We start from the raw sequence: 22,607 nt of genomic DNA, 5'->3' as shown, positions 1-22,607 counted from the left end.
GGACTTTCTTGCAAAGAAATTTAGTCTGATGGGACATCATTTTGAGAGAAAATGTAGAGAGAATTAATATAAAGTCAACCAAGGAGATGTCTTCTGTTTCTGATATGTATGAATCTGATCTACTACAATATTGGGGCAAACAGAAATATATTGAACTGAGGCCAAGAGTTGCATTTCTACTGATGTGGGCATTCAGGCTTTGAATTCTCAAGTTGTATACTGGAATAACAAAAGTGTTTTGCCATATTAATTCTGTTGTCTAAAGCATTGAAATTCCTTAAATTCACAGTGTGGATGTCGTATCCCTAGTACCAACTTCCACTCTAAAATCTGTTACTCTTACTTCATACTACTTGCTACTGCAAAAACTGCCTGAGGTTCTGCACTCAAACAGTTTAACTGGAGACGATCTACATTGATCCACCTAAGACAGATTAAGTGGCCTGTTCAAGCATGTTCATACAGCAGGTAATTCCCAAGGGACCAAAACACTAAGGACAGATAAACAGAAAGTGAGTAATTGCCAGACAAGGTGAGACTGAAATCCTGTGTTTCTCCTGGCAGTGGCCAGGGTTTCAGGTCTCTGCCTTTATGAAAGTTTCTTCATGAGGGCTTCATTAGGCAGGAGTTAGGTTCTCTGACCACCATCAAAGGCTCTTTGCCTTTCCCATTCTAGTTCAACACTTGGTATTCTTGTTTTCCACAAGATTCTGAGTCTACAAGGCTGTAAGTGCTCTGTGAAAACACAGAGTTATTCCCCATTCTGCTGGGACATGTCATGGCAGGTGTACCAGGAGCAATCTGCAGCCATGCTTGAGTGTGCTTCCCTGCCCTCTGTACCAAACACCTCCACTAACTTAATGCAAGGCTCTTTTCCCTCTAGCCAGTACCGTGCTTGTTCTCTAAGGGGAAAAAAAATACCTGGGCAAAAAAGACAAAATGGTTTATCTGGAAAGAGTTTATCATTGTAATTCTGTTTTGATACTCTTAAGTAAACTTTTTTTGCACTACACTTTTCATGAAGTCTCTTACTGTATTGGGTTTACTATATCAATGTTGGCTTTGACAGCCTAATGACAGCCCCATATAAACTAGTTCCCACCTACACTTTAAGCCATAGGTCTACCTAGATTGCTTCTGAGCAACTACTGAATATTAAGGTGAAATTACCAAGTTGTGGTCTCTACTAGTATCTTGCCCTACCCCTGAAATGCAATAATGAAAGATTTTCTTCCCCACTTGCCAAAAACAATGTCAGAAGAGAGGTGCTGCTTTCAAACACAGGACAGCAGACTACTGAGTCACTGGTCCAAACCCTCTCTGGAGCTGGCTGCCGGGGTTGTGCAACAAACTGCTCTCACAGGTTTATATGTTTTCAGCAATCCTGACATCATGTTGAAATCTGGAGCTTTGCTTAAAGCCCTTCCTCCTGCAGAAGCACCTTTGTGCTTTTTTCACTCTGCACAGCAGACTCATTTGATAAACTCTCACCCTGAAAGCCTGAGATCACCCAAAACACTCACCTAGTTCACTCTCAAGAATGCCAGTACTTTCCAAATGCTTCCCATGAGAGCAGTTTCAAACATCCCACTGGCTACAGTCATGGGCTTGTTTAGTCAGTGCTAACATTTATGCTGCAGAGAACACTACATAGAACATCATGCAACATTCAGGAGCACTTTATAAGAGAGTGCAGGTACCATAATCAACCTCATACCACAGATATATGAGAATAGTGGAACTTAAGGCCTTTCCAAACATGCTGTCTTGCTGTGCAAATAAGATTGGTATTTACAACTGTATTCAGCAAAACCCGGCATATAGGCTATAACTCAATTATAAACATCCAAAATTTGGAAGCACATCTCAAGAAAGAAATCTAATTACAGCTCCATCACCTCAGTGTAGGTAGTCCAAGACTTACAGTATCAGATGTTTATGCAGATGTTTTTTCATAATGTTTTCAGCTTACCCAAGTTTCATTTTCCCAGGGACCGTGAAATTAAAAGGCTGCCTTTATAGCTAATGTGATTAGAAATTCATCCCAGATCAAACTCAGAATAGATTTTGCTCTCAGCTTGGGAGCTCTGGGGACTACTTTACAAAACCAGGCCTGAAATCTTTCATCACAAAATCAGTACTTTCTATCACGTGCAAATTCAGAAGCCTGTTCTGGCTGTGACAGACTGCCAGGTAAATGAGAAATCCTCACCTGCAAATCAGGTCTGAGGTGTCAAGTCTTGAGTTTACCATTTGTATATAGCAACATGCAGTTATGGGAGATCCTGGGTGATAAGTGAGCTGTGTTGCAGAACACATAATTACAAGTTCTGTTTAATTATGGTGTGGGTAGCATTTGATCTCCTTTGCTTGAAATAAACATCTATCAATTTTCACTTCTGTGAAAAATGTTACTACTTTATTCCACCAGGAATTTATAGCATATGCAGAAAAATTTGCTATTCCTAAATCAAGTAAGTATTCTGTAATTAAGAGTGATTTCTAGATCAGTTTCTAGCATCTTTTTTATTTTATTTGATCATAATTTTTTAAGAACTCCAAACTGAAATTTTCCATCCTTGCCTTCCAAGAACAGGCAACATCTTTTCCTGAATCATATGAACAAATTCTCAGTTGTATGAGCTGTTACATACCAGGAAAGTACCTTTGTAATGCTGAAGTGTTCCACTTGAGATGGCTGCACTTTCATAGTTCAAACTGCAAGAACTAGAAATGTCACACATTAACACCTTTTTTGTTCTCCCCTCTCCACTCACACTTTTTCTTTTATTTCTTTATTAGGAAGGTAAACAACCTAATGTGGAAAATTCACTTTTCAGCTTTCACACAGACATCAACACTTAAATACACTTAACCAAAGACAAATCCTAACAAAAATACTAATAAAATTAATGAGATTTCCATGACAACTAGTCTTTTTCCTTAAAAAAATAGTAAAGACAAAGAGCTTTTGCTGTCTCTTTAAGCAAGATCCAGCAGTACAGAAATCTTGTCTTGTGCAGACAATCTCCATTTGGACTTTCCCCACTCCAGAGAAAGCTTTGACCTGAAAAACTAAGGCAGTAGATGACTTCTATTTCAATACTTAGTAAGCAGGGAAGATTTTCCTCTATCCTTGGGATATACCATAATGGTTTCTTATTACCCTGTATCCTTTAAATACCAGTGCTGATTCAGGCTGAATGTTTTATGTCTAAATAAGTAGATTTGGTTCCTTGCTTTCCCTAGGTTCTGTTGTAGCTTAAATGCCACTGAAAAATCTTCACTTATTCCCAAAACTGCAAAAGGCCAGGGCTGGAAATTCGGAAGATACCTCTTTATACAGTGAGACCTCCCAATAAAAAATGTTGCCTAAAAGAGGCCAGAACACATTTCCAGTACGTAACTCTAGTGTTACAGAAAAATACCATAGGATACTTCCTTGGCAGCTATAAACATTCCAAAAGCAAAAAAAAAAACCTCTCTGAAGCTTACTTCAAATCCCATTTTTATGCATTATCTAGTCATTTTTAGCACAGAAAGGCTATGAGAAAAGTCTACCCAGGCACCAAATATTTACAGAGGCAGACGTTGCCTGAAGATTAGAATGAACTCCGGATATTCTCCTGTTCACAGGAAGATCTAGGAAATTTTTGTTCAGCAAAGCAACACCATTCTGCCTTCTTTTACAGCAGTAGCAAATATTACACTTCTGCAGCAGAAAGGGGGCAACAGACACTCGCATTGCAGCAGTGCCTCCTCCATCCTGTCATGAGCAATGGAGACCTTTGCAATGACACCAGTTACTCAAGGAGGAGAGGCCCCCTCACAACTAAGAAGCATAAAGGTGTAGCTAAAAACTACATTTGGCAGAGCTCATAGAGAGAAAATAGGTATCTGTATACAAGAATCATTGGAATTCACTGGAGAATATAATTCAGTCTTTGAAAAAGAAATAATAGCAAAACAGTTCTCTCAAAAGTTGAAAATATATAAAAATGCACAGAATGTACAAGTTTGTATTCTCTGATCAAGTCCTGATAAGCAGATATTTGCTGGGGTCTTCCTACTTTTCAAATAGCAGAGGAGGCAGTTCAGATGTTACAGTGCTAGAGTACTGCAGGTGTGGTTAAAGTGGGAACTAACTTGGTAGTGTTTAATTCTTGTGGTTCTGTGTACTATATTCCTGCCCCTGGGCTGAGCAGAAAGAATATATGACAAAAGGTTTTCTTTATGCACATACCACTGTTAGACTGAATTAGCACTATTGTAATTATGAGGAACGCCTCAGAGTTAAGATATATTGTCAGTGTTGGAGAGATTTTTTTTCCATTTTCATGAAAATTGCATCAGGAAACTCCAATGAGATAAACTAATTTTGTCCTTTCTTATTGAAAATAATCACGTTCTCAAACAGATGAAAAACCAGTTGATATTATCTGGAGGTCACCAAAGAACTGACAAAGTATGAAAGATGTCAGAGAAAATCCCAAATTATCTTCCCAACACCCTTGATGGCATGATGGAAACCAGTTTCAAGCTGTCTGAATAGCTTCTTGGCACATTTTGTCCTCCCTATGCCAGTTAGGAAAGCACATAGGCACAGATGTTGCAGCTTTAGCTGGATTATGTATATATATATATACATATATATAAAACATATAAATCAGTACAAGCCTAGAAGTGTCTCCAGAGTCTCCTCCTCTTCAGCCCCATGATTTTCCATTACATGTTAACATTAACATTCATTTGTGTTCAGGACAATTTCTAAATTAGAAAATTATAGAATTAGTCAACCTTGCCCAATCACTTTTCATGCTAGCCTGCCATGCTCAGCCATCTATGGAATGTCATTAGAGGGGGCGGGGGTAACATTTATAAGTGTTTCTTTAATATTGAAACTATGCTCATTTTTAGGGACCTTCAGCAAAGTACATCAGAGATACTTTTTGATAACAGTGAGACAGACTAGGGATCTACTAGTTCTCTTTGAAGAGCAAGGGTGGATCAGCCTCTGAGAACAAAGCCTGTGCTGGTCCAGCTGGAGGGGCTGTAACAGTCAGCTTCATCTCACTAAGTTTTAGTGAAAGTAGAAGTGTTTCTCTTCATTCATACTCTAGACCAGCCTAAATAGCAATGGAATATCAGTATGCAGCAACTCTATTTGGGTACCAAAAATCAAAGAAATGGGTCACCTTTTAGGACACATATCCAAATGGCCTGCTTATGTTTCCACACAAAGCCAGAAGCAAGGACCAGAAATGGAACCTGTTGCCCAAATCACAAACCACTTCTTCACCAACATCATATTTCTGGACAGGATCCCTTTCTTCCACTCTGTCAGTTGATGTGCTTTCCTGTTGCCTATTACATGGCTGTACTCAGACCACAGAGAAGAGGTTGTTGTAGTTTCAATTCACTGGTCTTTCTTCCCTTTTAGACAATCACATTTGTTAGTCAGAAAGTGCTGCACCTGGGACTCAAAACCAGAAGAAAATAACTTCTGGCTCATTCAAGCAATGAAGTGTGAACGGCTATTAATTTATAATCTCATTTTAGCAGAAATCCACATGTGCCCCAGCTCAGCTACACACTGAGCAGAAAACAGAACAGATGTCTGGGCTCATTTTGCTCCAAGTGCCCAAACTGGAGTCCTCTCAGTTTATGAAAGAAATACAATATTTATTTTACAGTGTGTTATCAATATATATTTATGCTCTCTGCAGGAGGGACATTTCATTCTTCTTGCTTTAGACTAGCCTCTGTGAAAATGAGTGAAAACACAACCTCTTTTTGCTTTTGTATAAGCATGTGGAGCTTCATTCATTACTTCATATGTTTGTGCTGTGATGTCAGGTGGTCTATGCACTATTTCTAAGATAACGAAGGAAAGTATTAAACCAAATCATGTAAAATTTATTCAGTTCAGAAATGAGAAAAGAATAGGCTGAGATGACACTAAACAATGAAAAGTGCAGTACTTAAAAATGGGGTCACCAAGACAAGTAAAGTAAAGTAAAGAAGTTACAAGATGAGCTGCAAGGAGAAGTTAAGGAACCGTAGCAGGAGGGTCTGATGCAGCTGCAAGCCAGACAGTTGGGGCTGCAGCAACCAGACACTTGAAACAGCTTCAGAGGAGGCTGCTCAGTGCAGCTGGCCTGGAAAAGATGAAGTGCACTTGCCAGGAACACCACAGCAGCCCCTTGTGCAACAGAATTCAAGACCTGAAACTGTCTGAAACCCATAGAATTAACAACCTGGCCAAAAATACATATTTCAAAGATTTGCCCCCAAAAAATGCAGAAATTGTGTTCAGCATGCAAATAAATACCTTTTTACTAGCATCTTCCTTATAAAGTCCCTTTCCAAGAGCAACCCGTGGGAGGAATGTAGGATTACCTTAGTAACACCACAGACACTGACATGGCAGCACTTGTGCATAACTACTTGCAGATGTATTGACACTCATCAACACATGACTCAGGGCATCAGAGAGCCTCTCTGGATAGATCACCTGTAACCACCTAAATACAGACAGTATTATAATGTACATATTTATGAAATTACGAGTCACAAGCATCTTCATCCTGGCCTTCTCATTTTCAGTGCTTCAGCGCACCTGTATGCTTGCACTGGGTACAGTATAGGAACTGAGGAGTTATCATCAAGCACAGGAGCTGCTCAGCTGCCAGAAGCAGGAACACTGCTCTAATGGATGCTGCATATGACCAGAAATGTCTTGTCTCAAGGTGTAGCTCTGCTATGGCCTGTTCCAGAGACTGCTCAGTTGTCACCAGCTCCAGCACCATGCTCCCCCCACACACAGTATAAACACACTTTAACTTTATAATCTTAATGTTTGTCTGTAATTCTTAGAAATAAAATTCAGATATGCTCTGAATTCTTGAAGAGGGGAACTGTCTTCAGGCCAGACTATGGCCAGTCTTTTGCCACACTAACAGCGGCTTTCCTGCAGGATGCTACAGTTTAGGACTACTCAGACCACATCTTGCAGGTTATTTTATCAACCTCCTGGGGAACAGAGGGATTAAAGAACATTCTCCATAGTAGGGTGTGGACACAAATATGCTGCTAGCAAGAATTTCTCTTGCTTTTTTCCAGTCCCGTGAGATATTTTTCTCTCTCACGGAAGATATTAGTAGAGTTCTATAAACTATGAACACCTGCGACCTTGCAAAGCCTTGTTTATAGTACAGTAGAAAAATATTTTGACAATGGATGTTTTAGGATTTTAGCCAATCACCCCAAGGGATGTCTGATCCTTTGACCAATTAGACTATGGAGAAAAAAGTCTATTTTAGTCCCTACTAAAAGAGTTTGTAAAATAATTAAATAAAGGAATCTTGCTGCACAATTCCTGCCTGTTGGATCTCTCTTCTCCTCCCTACCACTGCGGGACACTGTGATAGTAGGGAGGTAGGTCAGTCTCCCTGTCCAAATCTGTTTTGGTCTGGACTGGGACTGCTGCTAAAAATTATAATGGAACAGTATTACCTAATCTGTCTCTAAAAATATTTTATTTTATTCTTCCACAAGCCATGCCTGATTTTTTAAACCTGGACAAACTCCTGTTTCCAATAGCCAAGAATTCTGGGAGAAAAAAAAAGGAGATTTTATGTATTTTACAGTTCTTATACTAGGTTTCCTGTTTTCCATTCTCCTCTACCTACTGCCATCACATATTTTAGGCACTCTCCAATGATATCATTGACAGAGCATTAGGTCTCAGTTTCTTCTTCACAATTCTGGCACTGAGTTTGACAGACACCTGCTACCACAGCTCTGTCATTTCTCCTATTTAGTTCCTCACTGCTCAGTTTCATGGCTTTTTATTATTTTACCAAGCTCTCAGAATATAGACTATAACCTAAAAATATGTTAACCATTTCAGAGAACATACCTTACCATACATTTCGTAAGTGTAATCAATCCTTTCCTAAATCACTGATCTGACTGATATAATTAATTACCTTTATCAGTATATTAGTTCCTCCTTTCATTCCTCTGGCTCAGGGAATAATATTCTGAAGAAATACACAAGACTATAAGACATATCCATACTCTTTCTTTAATTAACAGATACTACAGTTCAAGAATACAGAAGTAAAAGAATTCTTTGTATTGCTTGGAATGTCAACACGAACTACCAGCTATACTACTTTTATATTACTGGTACAAATATTGTTCACATATAGCCCACGAATAGATAGATTTAAGTACACCCTGAAAAGGAGTTCCAAAGTCAATTATTTCTCAGCATTATTTATTATTTTTAAAGAAATAGAAGTATGATTCACATGTATAGTCTTACAGGTATTCTCTGCTAGGCTATCCCTTTCCAGGAATTTATTCAAAATTACAGATAAACCGACAAATTTCAACAATTTCAGCTTTTAACCAAAAGCAGTACTAAACATGCATCATATACCTCCAGTGTGTTGGTATTTTATTGGGTTCTCCCTTAAAAGCAAAAAAAGGCAGCTAAGTAAACACTGCAAAACAACAGATGCAGCTAATTGCTGATCACAGACCTTACAGACGAAGTCTTTCCAGCAACACTTTTCTACCAGCATCAAGGTGAATATAGTATCAGATCCTCTGTTAACCACAATGAATAATGGGAATAAATTCTTCAGGATTAAAGATGTAAATGCTCCCAAACCAGCCTAAGATAAAACCAACATATCTGTATACATCTATACCTCTCATGCACCTTGCAGAGTCCACAGGATGGAACACCAGTTTCTGGGAAAGCACCACTTTCTGGACAGATTTGAAGTGTTCTTCATTCACAACCAATGCCCCAAAAACATTTTGAAATACAGCCCTATGGCATAGCTCCAGCAGACACCCGGGCTCAAGTTTAAAACTCATTCTAAACTGAGCTCAAAATGTCGTTCCTCTATTACAGCATTTCTTTCAACTCTAACATTCTTGTGGATCGGCTTTCTTAAAGCAAAGCAATTCTGGGTCAGCTCAAAGGTCTGTGTCAGGTGACATTTGTGACAGTAGCCTGCACCTGATGCTTAAGGAAGAAAAGAACGAGCGAATGGGTACGGGCGGGTGCCTCCATACACGTGTGAACAGTGCGTCACTTACTGGGCTGGTGTAACACCCCGTGGACCACCTGAAACAAACGAAATTACACTGCACACTTCGACTCAGGTACTATCAGTTCCACCAGGAATGAGAATAATAATAGAAATCTATAATTTCTTTAGAAGCTCATGATACTCTGAGTAGTTTTTTTCATAAAAAGAGCAATTCTCCTGTGAACAGAATGATCAAAGTTAACCGACCTCAAGGAAAGGTTAAGCTTGAAAGAAATCACAGTGCTTAAGAAAAAGATATCTTCAAAACCAATAACTTCTCCCTGGAAGAAGTCCCTGGACTCTACTGTATCAGTATTATCTTCCTAGCTAATAAGAACATTTTATAGCAAAAGTTACAAAATAATATACACCTTGTGAACAGTTTCAAATTACAAATACTACATAGCAAACTAGTCTGCACTCAGCAGTCTGTTTATAACATAATCCTGACTCAACATCATTAGGACAAAACAAACAGGACTGTTTCAAATGTATGACATAACCCCAGGCAGTTAGCTACAATACAGAGAAAGGTGTTATAAATCTAAATCCATGCTGCAGATGTTGGTAAAATTCACTAATGATGAGAAATTAAATACCTTATACAGTTATCATCTATGCATATTATTTCTAAACTAAGAGTCAGAAACTTTCTTCAATCACAAAATATTTTAGATTGTAATTTCCTCAATACAGTGACCTTCTTGTTCTCTATTAGAACAATATATAAAGAAAAGGGAAGATTGTTTACAAATAATACAATGCAGTATAATGGATATTCAAATTTACATGTATGTGTTTCTTTACATGTAGAATTCTATCATAATTTCTTTCTTCTTTCACTTCTGATTGGGTTCCCTTTGTATTTCAAATCTGGAGTTATTCCAAAATCCAGTATTTGATGTAAATATAGAATTTTTTCTCCCAATATACTCTGAAAGTGGAAAGATGCAGGCTCATATGACCACAGATTTCTGACATAACTCTTTTAAATTATGTACTATAGCAATAAATGTTTCACATTAGGATCTATAAAAATAATAACCCTCTCTGATATAGTGTAGGACTCCAGTTTACCTGCTACAGTTTGGTGGTCTTAAAGCAATTAAAGTTACCAACTGTGTAAACATATCCTTAGCAGCAATCCACAAAATTTGCAGCCTTGGACAACAGAAAAATTTCATGGCTGTAGTTACAAGTTTGAGCAATTTTTCTCCACAGAATAGAGTATTCCATTAAAGTGTTTATCTTTGGCCATAAAACGTTCTCTTGTTATTATTTCAAATAGTAGCTTGATACTTTTAATAAACAAGATAATAATTTCTTTATTTAGAAAGTCCCTCATCTCCCTGATCTTTTTTTTTTTTATTTTGAAGGTAATATTTCAAATCCACTGCATTTTTGTGTGGAAAAGACTTCTGAAACTTTTTATGTTCGTTGACATCTCTGCTCCCAGAACACAGTGTCAGGCAATTCCAGTTATCCAGGAAACAGAAGAGAGCAGTCTTAAGCAGATGGAAACACGTGGAAATAGAAATGACTACCAACAAAATTATTTTTTCTTTTCTTAAGCAGGAATAGGAGAATGCTCAGACAGCATAATTATGGTCAGTGAAGTAGTGCAGATTACCAAACTGTGCCAGAGAATACACCCATCAACCCTTTCCCTTGGCTGTATGTATTACAGGCCAGTACAGGAAATAAGTGGTTTAAAAATTTTTAGTTTTCCAGCATTTTCCAGATATTGAAGGCATCATGGTATGTGTAACAGCATTATACAAAAATAACCTTATTTCAAGACATTCCTTTCACTGTGAAATTTTAAAAATTTGTGCAGCCTTTTGTTTCTGTGAGCGATTTTGTCAGCAGGGACACAAACACATTTAGACCATTCACCATCTATGCCTGGATGCTGACTGATGCTCATAGGCACCTGCTGAAAGAAAGGACACAAACCACTGCTTCTCCCTGATCCTTCCCTGTCCTAAGTCTCATTCTCAATGCCAGGGCCCAATATCCCAAGCTGCTCCCATGAAGGCCTCCAGGGTACCCTTCAGGGTAAATCCACACCCCAAACAGGAAGATGGATGAGAAAGCAAACTCGTTCCATTTAATCCTACTGCAACAAGGGGTGAGGAGGAAGGAGAGCAGGGTATACAAGCTCTGCAGAAAAGTCAGAAACAAGCACGGCTTGCCAGCCTGTGCCCCTACACCCTCCCTTGTATGGTTAGGCTCAGAGTGGGATTAAGCAGGCCAGTTAGGGGTATCTCCATTGCAGTCACTCTTGACTGCTGGAAGGGGATCAGCTTTGCAGCACAAGCAGAGCTGCTCCCAAGAGTCAGTGTGGCTGTCTGTTGGCTCCAACACAGGTCACTGCCTCTTAGACAATCAGATCTCAAACGCTTTGAGTTTGACAGTAAATAATTAGTGTGTCTGTAGGAGCATATTTTGTGTTTCTGTATGCACATGGAACAGATGACAGTAAAACTGAAAAGCAGAAGTGCAGCTTTTTGCACAGTCCCCAGAGAAATAAAACACATATTCTCAGCAGGTGCTAAAATGTGTTTGCTCAGAAGACTCTTCATGAGAAAATCCTACTAAATTTACTGTTTTCACATCTTTGCCTGCAGTACACACCTACATGTATGACCTGCTTCCTCCAGTGAGCCTAATGACAAACCCAAATCCCATTCAATAAAATTTATAGCTGCATTTTCAAATGCATCTCCTATTACTAGTACTTTAAGACCAACTTTGAGTATGCCATTTGGTATCCAAAATGATAAATTATTACAGTTTTAAGATTTCTAGGACAGTTGATAGGAGTCTTCCAAAATCAACATTGTGGTATTGAGCCATTTGACTCACAGCAAGAAGACTAAAACTTCTGAAAATCAGTATTATTTAAAAACACTTGGGACAGAAATGTACCCTCCTCTCATCTGCTAAGACACAACTAAAGGCCACATGTAACTTTCCCTGTACAAGGAGTGTTTTCTAGTTTAAAATGCCACATATGCATCCTGGAAAAGGAAAAAAGCCATTGAAATAGATTAGTTGGGAAAAAACAGAGATGTATTATTTTAAACATAAAGCAGAACTGTTTCACCTGTTTGTAGCAATGAGTAAGTAGCAAATACAGAGGATATAATGAGAAATCATGTTCCATAAACTCATGCTTTCCAAATACCAGCTATGGGACAGTGAACAGTAAGTTACGTAGGCAGTGTATCAACCAAAATAGAAATTGAGGGGGCAAAACACTACATCTAAATTGACATCATTTCAAACAATGGAGTTTGAGTGCATTTTTGGCCTGGCATAAAGTACCACAAATTTGCATTTGGAGCCATATAATCAAGCACAAAACCCTCAAAGGCAGCATGTGACAGTCTACTGCTAACTCTCTGTTTCCCCTCTGCTCTTTGTCACCACAGCCCACTGCTGGCACATCTTTCTACGGATATTCTGAAAGCAGAAGAAATCAAATACATACAGAATACCATCAAAGAGCAGATTCTGTTAGGAAAAAAGTGAGCCTGCAACAAGACTACAGATCCCAGTTCAGATTCAGACGGTTTATATTTGGACTGTTTTCTGATGTAGATGGTAGCAGTTTGAGCTATTTTCACTCCACAGCCTTGAAAAAGAGAACTGTGGCAATCATTTCCTAACTTTCATGTGAACACAGACTGATCAAGCCAAATTCCTGTTAATGACCAGTTATATTTACATTCACATTACAGTGCTTCTATGGCTGGGGCTCTCCCTTTCGTGCTAATCCAGTAGTACAAAATCAGAGCTCAAGCAGTAGATGTGTCTTTTAAACAGAGTCCTTCATATTTGAATACATACTCTCTTCGAAGCAATTCTCAACCTGAGATTAAAGACAGCCTGTAGATATAGGCAGGGAAAAGTATCTCTGAGCTAAGTGAAACACTATAACCTCAAGACAGTAAAATCAGACAGATATTTTGAAGTGAATCAGCAATCATTTTATGTATTGCTCAGGAGAACTTACAGTGCTGCTCTATTGCCAGGATTTCCTAAAGGAAAAGCCAAGCAAAAGTTCACAAAGCTGTCTTTTAAAGAGCAAATTGTGCAACATGCTGTGATTCTCCACATTCCCCAAAAGTAGGGAAGTCAAAATCTAAGAACACACTTGGCAAGAGAAAGTTGTACATGAAATTCTCTTGATTAATTCTTTCCTATAAAGAACAGTTGCATCCTTCACTCCTGAGTACTTCTAAGAAAAAAATTTGGGCCAATCACCTCTAACAATGTTGGAGAGAAAACTTTGTTAATTGAGAAGGGGTTAAGAAATGGGCTTCTGAACATGACTGAGAGAAAAAGTAAGACTTATACGGTCATGTAATGAATAAAAATGAAACCTGACAATCAAACTGGTTGCTTAGTTCAAATCAAACCTGATTTGAAATCTTGGCAGTTTTACATACATTGAAGGCACTAGACTGTATCTATGAGCATTAATGTAATTTGTAAAAAATAGCTTCCTCTTGAATAGCCATGCATAGATTGAGGTCCTTTGATGCAGCAGCACTGTCTCCTCAAAGCATCAAAATAAACATTACAGAGATTTACTGCAAATCATCGTTTTAAACCAATCTATTTGGAGTTCTTTTTATTCAGCTTATCATTGCTAAACGTTTATGCTCTATGATAGAGTCTAAAACTGTCTGCTTTTTATTTCAGCTGTGTGAAACCCCAGAGGTTCAGAAATGGCAACTGAGAGCCAAGGCTGTACCTGTACACTGGCTTGGACTTTTCACACTCTTTCCTGCAGCTTGATTGCCCATCTCTCCTGTGTGCCACAGCTCCTACCTGGGACACATTCCTAGGGTTTCTTGCCATGCAGAGGAGGCTATAGGTAGATGCTGCTGCACCACTGAGCCTCAGCCCACCTGCAGTCAGGATGTGGCTTCAGGCACCAACCCAGATCAGGAACTCAAACAGGCCCCTGGGTTCCCTAGACTAAACACACTCATAACCTGTAAACTGCATTAAGACAATGGCAAAAATGGTCTCCATAAAAAAGTGTTAGCATCAAAACTTATGAATCTTAAAGGAAAATATGCACAGCTGATATATTATGTTTAGATTCAGTAGCTTCAGCAGGAACCCCTGACAAACCCAAAATCATCATACAAACCATGTACTAGAAGGTGTTAAACTAGAAAGCATTAATTTCAGTGGAAATAAGAAAAGGTAGTCATCAAAGGAGTCAGAGATAAACCTTCGGGCAAGAAAATACACCAGTCTTGTCAGTGATAGCAGCCAAACTCTGGATTTTGCCTAATGATTTCTCTACAATTGGCTCTGTATGAAGATGCTTGTTCTGATCTAGGGATATCATTTACCAAGAACTAAAATGCTTTAGACAAGTCATCTGATTTTTTGTTTCTGTGCTACAGGAGTTTTTTATCTACTCAGAAATTCAAAGTCAAATCAAAAATTATCCTAACAATAGGATACAGAGAACTACCTGGAAATACCTGGCAATTCACAGCAAATTTTGACCAAAGGAAGGCAGGATGCTAACAGTCTTTGTGACAGAGTTTGTTTCAGCAAGTCTGGTTTTGGCCATGCCTCAATGGCCTCACAGCTCTGAAACAGAAACCAGAACATGCCACCAGAATGAGGCAGCATGTGGAAGGAAAGAGCTGGTGGGAAATAAAAAGCAGAAAATAGCAGAGGGGATAAAAAACAGGTTTTATTTCTGAACATACAAGATAAAGAAGTTGCTTTTAAAAATCCTTCTATTTATGAGCATAAATGGAGAATTATGCAGTCATATTGGGAGAGGATGAGAGAGACCAACGCAGACTGAGCCACAACACTTGCAGTGAAGAGAAAATTATTTTGCAACAGAAAAAGGCATTTAGAAAATCTATCCAAGCATTTAGAAGGCCTTTCTCAAAATCACAATGGCATTTTGAGCATCAAAAATTTAAAATAGAATGCATATATATTCTGTAAGCCATCCAGCCAAGGGAATTTACTGGCAAATCCTGCATTACTTGTTTTAGGTAACAGTGCCAGGAATTCATCCCCTATCTTTTGCAGCCATATACAGGAAAATAAAGTTAGTGCTTATCTACATAATCACAAAAGTGACAGAGTCTGTGTGGATGTGGGTTCTTAAAACATTAGATAATAAAATACAATTTAGGTAAAAGACTTGAGTGATGTTGCTCCAGAGAACCAGTATTGTGGGAACACCTCTGCAAAATGCCTCATCCAAGACTTCAAGATACATTCTTCTGGGACAGCATTATGCCCCACACCCCAGGGCCCTATCCTTCAGCTGGGCAGTGCAGGTTGGCCCAGGCTTCAAGGCCATGTCTCAGTTGGCAGCAGCACAATCCCCACTGGCTACAGATGTGCCAGGGAGCAGGGAGGTGACACAGGCATCCCTGGAAACAAATCCCCATCTATCTAAAACAGCCCTTGTGGCTGGGCAGGAGAGTTTCGTGTTAACCACCACTATGGTCAAGATGCCACCCACATGGTAAAACAAATCCCAGTTCCTCTTTTGCCTTATCCAAATGAGCTTATTATGTCAAAGAGGGAGAGTTGCTGGGGTTACAACCACAAAAATAGCATGACATTATGTTTGCTGCATGGCTCAAACCTACCACCATCTCCAGGCTCTCCCAGGGCTCCCAAAGAGGAAGGAAGGTCAGTCAGGCCCTGCCCCCACCTCCAGCCTGGACCCCCAGAGACACTGTTTTGGGGTGATGAGTAAGGCTGGAGAGATGGAGAAACTCCTGCTCCTTGCCCTGTCGCTGGTGCAGGTCTGCAGGGCCACACAGCTAGCTGGACACTGTGATGTGTCCCTGTCCATATGGGCTGTACAAGTCCACTTGACCACCGACAGGATCAGTCCCAATATGGGCCAGAAGCTCAAATTCTGAAAACACCTGCTGGGCAAAAAGGAGAGGCCTAGGGCTGTTTGGAGGGGCTTGGCCATGCCCTTCTTTTTTAAGGTTTTTCTCTAGTGGTTTTCTTATGTTGTTGCACCCAAACCAGCCTTCTCAGCACTGGGGCAAATGGCCAGATAGACTGACTTGGAGGCAGAACAGAAAGAGCTAACTGGGTGCCACAAAATCTCGTGAACAAGCCTTGTGTATTGAAGACTTTCTTAGTAACTTCTTGGCAGCTGTACCAATGTAAGCAGTCACACGCCCGATTCTGCTCACCCTGTGCTGCACCCTCACAAACATATGTACACCAAATCAAATCAAAGAACTGATGCAGTTAAAACCCCCTAATTTTTTTACTTTTTGCTAGATTGCTTGCAGTAGACTCCTTCCCCAGTCCATGTCACTGCACAGCCACAGAAACACAGGGGCCAGCAGATGACCGGGATGAGAAATCCTGTGTGAGTCAAACTGTCACCAAGCCCTGAGTGCACGGGACTCAGGGACTGCCCTGAGCATGACACATCAGCAGCCGCCCCTTCCTGGGACCAGGGAGGTCACAGCACTGCAAGGACAAATGAGGCAGCCTCTGCACTGGGCACTGCAGAGCTTTAAACCTGTAGCTTTGGTTGAGTCAGGAAGAAACAAGGCAAAACCAGCACAATATTGCAGATGACAGGCTACCACCAAAGATCCCAAAGGAAAACAGCCCAGGCTTTCCGTGATAGCCAGGCAAGAGGCAGTTGTTGTGTAAGGGAAACCACTGCAGGAGCCTACTGAGCAAATCTCTTATTCTGGTATGTGTTCAGATAAGTGGGAAGATTATATAAGCAAAAGGGAAAGTGACACAGCAATTTATTCATACCCACTTCTTCACATTGTCAGAGTGTGAATTTTTAATTCAAAATTAATTTAATTTTCAAAATAACTTTCAGGGAGTAAAATTGCAAAGTTGACTGGTCCACAACCAGATACAATGCAATGTGGAATTCCAGTTGTGTATTACATGACATTCAACATTATATTATTCCTTAAAGCCCACAAACTTTATAAGATACCCCAAAAAAGCAATTTGTACGCTATCAGCCCAGCCTAGAAAAATACTGTATTAAAATATCAAGTGATTTCTATGCTGAAAGCTCAGAGACCAAAAGCACCTGCCTGCCAAGATCAGGATGATACTACCAAAGACAAAAATCTCATGGCAGGCTATTTCCCAAGAGCCATCTGCACTAACCAGGAAAGTCTGTTTTGCTCCTTCAGTTTCACAAGATAAAACTTCAGTCAGTACAATCTGGGGAGGAGAATTCCATGCGTAAACCTAGCCAAGTGCCAATGAGAATCTCACCAAGAAATAGCTTTGTGTGTTCTCAAAACTTATTGTACTTATCAAAACATATTAAAATGATGCAGCTGTACAATTTTTAAAAAAATAACTACTAGGTTTCTTCCCTAGAACAGCCTTAGCTTATAAACTAAGATGCAGAGAGGCCAAAGATACAGAAGGGGAGCAACAAGCACCATCCTCCAAAGGTGCAGAATTCAAATGAATCAGCCCTTCAGGATAAAGGCTGGATGGGAACAACTGCCTACATTGTCCCTCAGAAGCAACTGGCTGTCTCCAAAGTTCATCTTTAAAGAGGAAAATATGGTTGAGCTCAAGACTAGCAAAACACCCCAGGCTTAGAGATATCAGAGCCATAAAACACAGCTGCCTGCATCTTGGGTGGGAACAGCTTTGCTGTGTCTCTGGAAGGATCGGGGTTTTCTCCTGCCTTAGTTTAAGAATTTGGGTAAGAAACTTTTTTTCTTTACAGTTACATTCAAAAGAATGGGGATAAGGTAATGGTTTTCTCTTGCTTTTGCTAGGGAACCTCGGGAAAAGAAAAGTTCCCACACAGCATATTCCCACCTGGCACAAATTCACCAGAAGTGTAGAGGAGCGGGAAGGGGAAGGGGAATCAGGCGCCTTCATCTCTCCCCGCAGCCGGCAAAGTCACCTGAGCTGAGCAGGTGACAGCGAGCGGGTCACCGGCCCCGGCACGGCCTGCTGAGCTCGTCCGCATCCGCCCGCTGCGCAGCCGGGCCGCCCGCGCCGCTCCTCAGCTCCCCGGCCAGCGCGGCCCGGCGGTGCTCCGGCAGCTCCAGGCGGAGGGCTGGATCGGTGGCTCGGCGAGCCCTCGCCCCCCATTCCCAAAGGCTCCTCCTCGGCTCCCGGCTCCGCAGCCACCTGTGCGCGCCGCGGGCGGGGCGGGGCCGCGCCGAGCCCCGGGTCCCTCCTCCGCCGGTGCCTGCGGGCGGGACGGGGAGAGGCTCCGGTAGCGCGGCACGGCCGCGGCGGGACCCGACGGAGGGAGAGCCCGGCCCGGGAAAGCGGCGGCGCCGGCAGGTGCCGGGCCGAGGGCGGCGTGTCCTGCGGGGCAGCGCTCACGGGCATGGACAAACTCAACAAGCTGACGGTGCCGGCCGGGGAGAAGTTCAGGTAGGGGCTGGTCCGCTCCCGGTCTCCTCCGGGAACGGAGCCGCGCGGGGGCTGCTGCGGGAACGCAGCGGGGGGACGAGCCCCTTCCGCAGCGGAGTGCGGGGGGATTGGGAGGCGCCGAGGCACGAGGAAGTTGGCAGAAGTTTTAGAGTAAAACGGAGTTACTAGCGGTGGCCAGGGCGCTGCAGGGAAGTGCGGGAAGTAAACACGGGTCTGGAGTGGATAACAGGACACTGATTTCAAAGCAAAATGTGTGTCGGCTTCATGTGCAGCGCAAAGAGGAGTGTTTTCAAAGTGTCTCTTTCAAAGCTGTAAGGAAATAGTGTGTGACTCATTATGATGTATGAGTCTTATGCAAATTAGAAAAACTTAATTAATTGCTTAATGCTTTAATGTCCTACGAAGATGGCTTTTGCAGTTAAGTTCTGTAATATTTCCTAATCTTCGAAAGAACTGGTGGAATAGAGGGAACTGGAAAACGGGAAATGTTCCTAAGTGAAGGAGAACAATGTTAAATACAGGGCTCGAGAGGAAAAAAGCAGAAGCTGGCCGTTACTGAAGTATTTTTAGTATGTCTCTATTGGTGTGCTGGTACAATTGGCATCTCAAGGCTCTTTCATTATGACTTTTTGTATTTCTGAATAGTTAAAAGAAGTTCTGTTTCAATTTAAAGTTACATGGGATTTTTTTCTTCCCCTGAAAAATAAGAATGAAATACTGAAAAATATTTTTTCCTAAAATAATTCATATTTAGGCACCCAATACTAATTTATAGACCTTTCTCAAGTCTCTCTCTCTCTCCCCAGAAACCTTCATGCCAACTGGAATAATCCCTTGTAAAGCTCATTTCGATGGAATGCAGTTTATTGATATGTACTCTTTCCATACTGTTGAAATATTGTTGCGGGGGGTGTGTACTTGCAGAGCTGCAGTGACACTTACGCTCCTCAGCCAGGCAGACCTAATAAAAGCCTAGCAGGCTTTCTAAGCATCCTAAGCCCAGGCAAGAACTCTGTGGAAGGCTCAATAGACAGGGGGAAGAACACAGAGAATTTCCTCATTGTCTGCAATTTACCACCTTAAGTAGTCTAAACTGGTTTCAATGGTGCCAGAGCTCAGTGTTGGTCTAAACTAACGATCTTTAAATAACGAGTTCAGAAACAAGATGGAAAGCTTGATTCCATGCATTACTGGTACATAAAAAATAAAGTACACACTCTCTGCTGTCATAAAATTGTAGCTGGGATTAATCTTCTGCACTTTTGCAAACAATTAAAGCAGAATTACTTTAAAGTATCCAAAGTGGGTCTATATGTGAGGGTTATAACGACCCACAACTTTTTGGTGAACTGATTCAAAAGCCCTAAACCTGAAAGGCAGCGCCACACCTCTGCTGCATCTTCGCATAGATGACACTCTCCATCTAGTCTGAGGTTTTAATACTGTTGTAAAATAGAGAAGAGAAAGAAGTTAGCTCTGCTTTCCTGTGTTAACCTGAAATATTACAAGTTACTTTTTCTCTCCTGCTCACGGCCAATTCAGCCTAGTTGTGCAGGGAATGTCTGAAAACACATTTCTCAAGTGTGTGAGCATTCTCACCATGCTCAGTGGACTCACATGCTTCAATTTAAGCATGTCAAAATACTCCTTAGAAACCTCGATATTTGACGACAAAATCTTACTATGGTATCAGAATCTTAAAACCTTAAGGCAGAACTTTCCATGAGTAGATATTCACAGGATAGATCCAAGAGAGATGTGCAAATACAGGAAGAGATCAGCATAACATGGCAGTATGTTATTTTCCTCCTTCTTTGAAACAGCTGGGTACCTCCTCGTGCTCTATGACCAGTTGACTTCCACATCTGTCTGCACGGAACACACATAGGTGGTTCAGAGTTTACTGAATCTTACATGATCTAAGTGGTTATGTCAAAAACATACTTTTCTTCATATGCTAAGATGCAATGCCAAGAAATGTTCCTGCCAAACATAGTTTCAATTGAAGCAATTATAGTTTGCGTTTTTAAAGACAGCTTCCTTAAAAATTCTGCTTTGTAGCAGCAAAAGTTTAAAAAGCACTACTGTTGAGTCACTGTCTTGAGAGTGGATCTTTTAATTTTTTTAAGTGTAAACCTGAAAAACTAGATATTATGTGGTTTTGCTAAGCTCAGCTATTCTCCATGGGTATAGCTGAGCCTACCAGACCTAGGTTTTTGTTGCATTAGCAAATCTTATGTCGGACCTGAATTCTTGACATGATCCATTTGTTAAGTCTATTGCAATAATAAGAGCTATAAGTGTTCTTATATGCCTGTCTGCCTAACATGTTGTGGTATGTACATTGTTTGCAGTTAAGCCACTCAACTAACTTCAGTAATAGTTGGACAGGAATGCTGGAATTTCATGGAATTCCAGTATTAATTTTTATATATCATTTCTTATAAGGCATGCACAGTATAATACAAATATTGCTTCCGAGTACATTGTGTGTTCTACCTTCTTCCTTATAGTCAAGAAAAATTAATTCAAAGCCTTGGTTATTTATTGTGAGAGAAACTAATCTGTGGTGCATACAAATAATTTGGTACTTTGAATCATTTCCCAAAGTGTGGAGTGAATACATGAGCAACAGCCATGCTGCCATGGCAAGCTCTAGTGTGCCTGGATTTCAGACTGAACTTCAGGGGAAAAAAATTGTGGTGCAAACATACAGAAATAGATGCACTCATGATCAGGGGCAGTAGACAGAATGGGTAATGGGAAGTTGGCAGCTCAAAGAAAAATCTGCGCTAACCTTGCAGACTTTTGTGGTTTATCTTCCCTAGACTATAAGCCTATGATTCCTGGTATTTAGATAATTTCTAGCTACTATATGTGACTGTGTCACAACATCTCTTCAGACCTGCTGCATGTTTTTATTATGACCACAAACCTTAATGATGACTCTCTGCCTGTAGCTGGCTTCAGCTGCTCAGCACAAAGTCCTTTCCAAAGGCATCATCACTACTGCAGTGACGGGTAAACCGTGGCACAAACCAAAGTGTGCCACATGCTTTCACTTGCCTAAGGTCATGCAGCCAGCAAATTCCAGATTGCAAACAGCCTTTTCCAAGAGAACAGTTTCATGTTAATTTCAGATGACTTCATTAATTTCCAGCTGTCTGTCTCTGCCCCCAACAAAAACAAAGGCTTAAAATCATTAATCTCCAAGCATAATGCCCATTTAAAAGGAAGTGGAAATAAACTGGCAATTTACTTTTCTCAGGTTGAACAAGTGTGTCTGGGTTTTTTTGCAGGATTTTGTATTAGTAGCCCTTGTTACAAAGAGGGGTTTAAGTCCTAATTCTATGAAAATCAAGACAGGTTTCCTTAAGGCCTGAATGTCTGTTAGTTGTCTGTCAAACTTGGAGGTGTTTATGGTCTTCACTAATTTTCTACTGATAGCTTGGCTGTAAGTGCTAGGCCTTTTTTTAACAGACGATCTTCTGACACTGTTTCTTTTTGAAAGTGTATAGTAGAAAATTAATTCATTTGGGAGTGAAATGATATTTAGCTGTAAACTGACACCTCCTATGTATAGGATGCTTTACCATGGTGAGCATTTACTTTTGGAGAAAATGATTGGGGAATATCTGAATATTAGTTTTGCACTGTAAGAAAATATTTTATTATAGTAGTTCTGCTAATTCCTCTTAGTGGTAGCAAATAGCAAACAGACTTAAAAACTTAATCTGGTTTTTCAAGGCAAATTTTAACTTAGTTTACTGCCTCAATGAACTTGAACAGGACATAAGAACAAAAATAAACTCAAGCAAGAAATAAACTGGAGTTTCAAAGTAACCTAGAAAATGCTCCCCATGACAGAATTGGACATCAAAGCCCACATCCAACTTCAACATCTCAACCTCTTATTAGACATAGAGTCCAGAGGAAAGGCTATGCAAATGATAGAATCATTCAGTGGTTTGGGTTGAAAGGGACCATCCTGATCCCATCCGTCTGCCATGGGCAGGGAAACCTTCCACTAGATCAGGTTGTTCAAAACCCCATCCAATCTGACCTTGAACG

At 40.5% G+C, this 22,607-nt stretch overlaps 1 protein-coding gene across 1 annotated transcript in view; it reads left to right on the top strand.

Moving 5' to 3' along the window:
* The window catches only part of BLNK (B cell linker), a 91,673-nt gene that overhangs the window by 29,217 nt on the left and 39,849 nt on the right, over positions 1–22,607 (top strand). The window lies entirely within an intron of this gene.

This window comes from Coloeus monedula (genome assembly GCF_965178545.1).
Source record: "Coloeus monedula genome assembly, chromosome: 8".
NCBI classification, from domain to species: Eukaryota; Metazoa; Chordata; class Aves; order Passeriformes; family Corvidae; genus Coloeus; species Coloeus monedula.
Note: the sequence above shows the minus strand (reverse complement) of the source record. Positions and strands in the feature narration are given on the sequence as shown.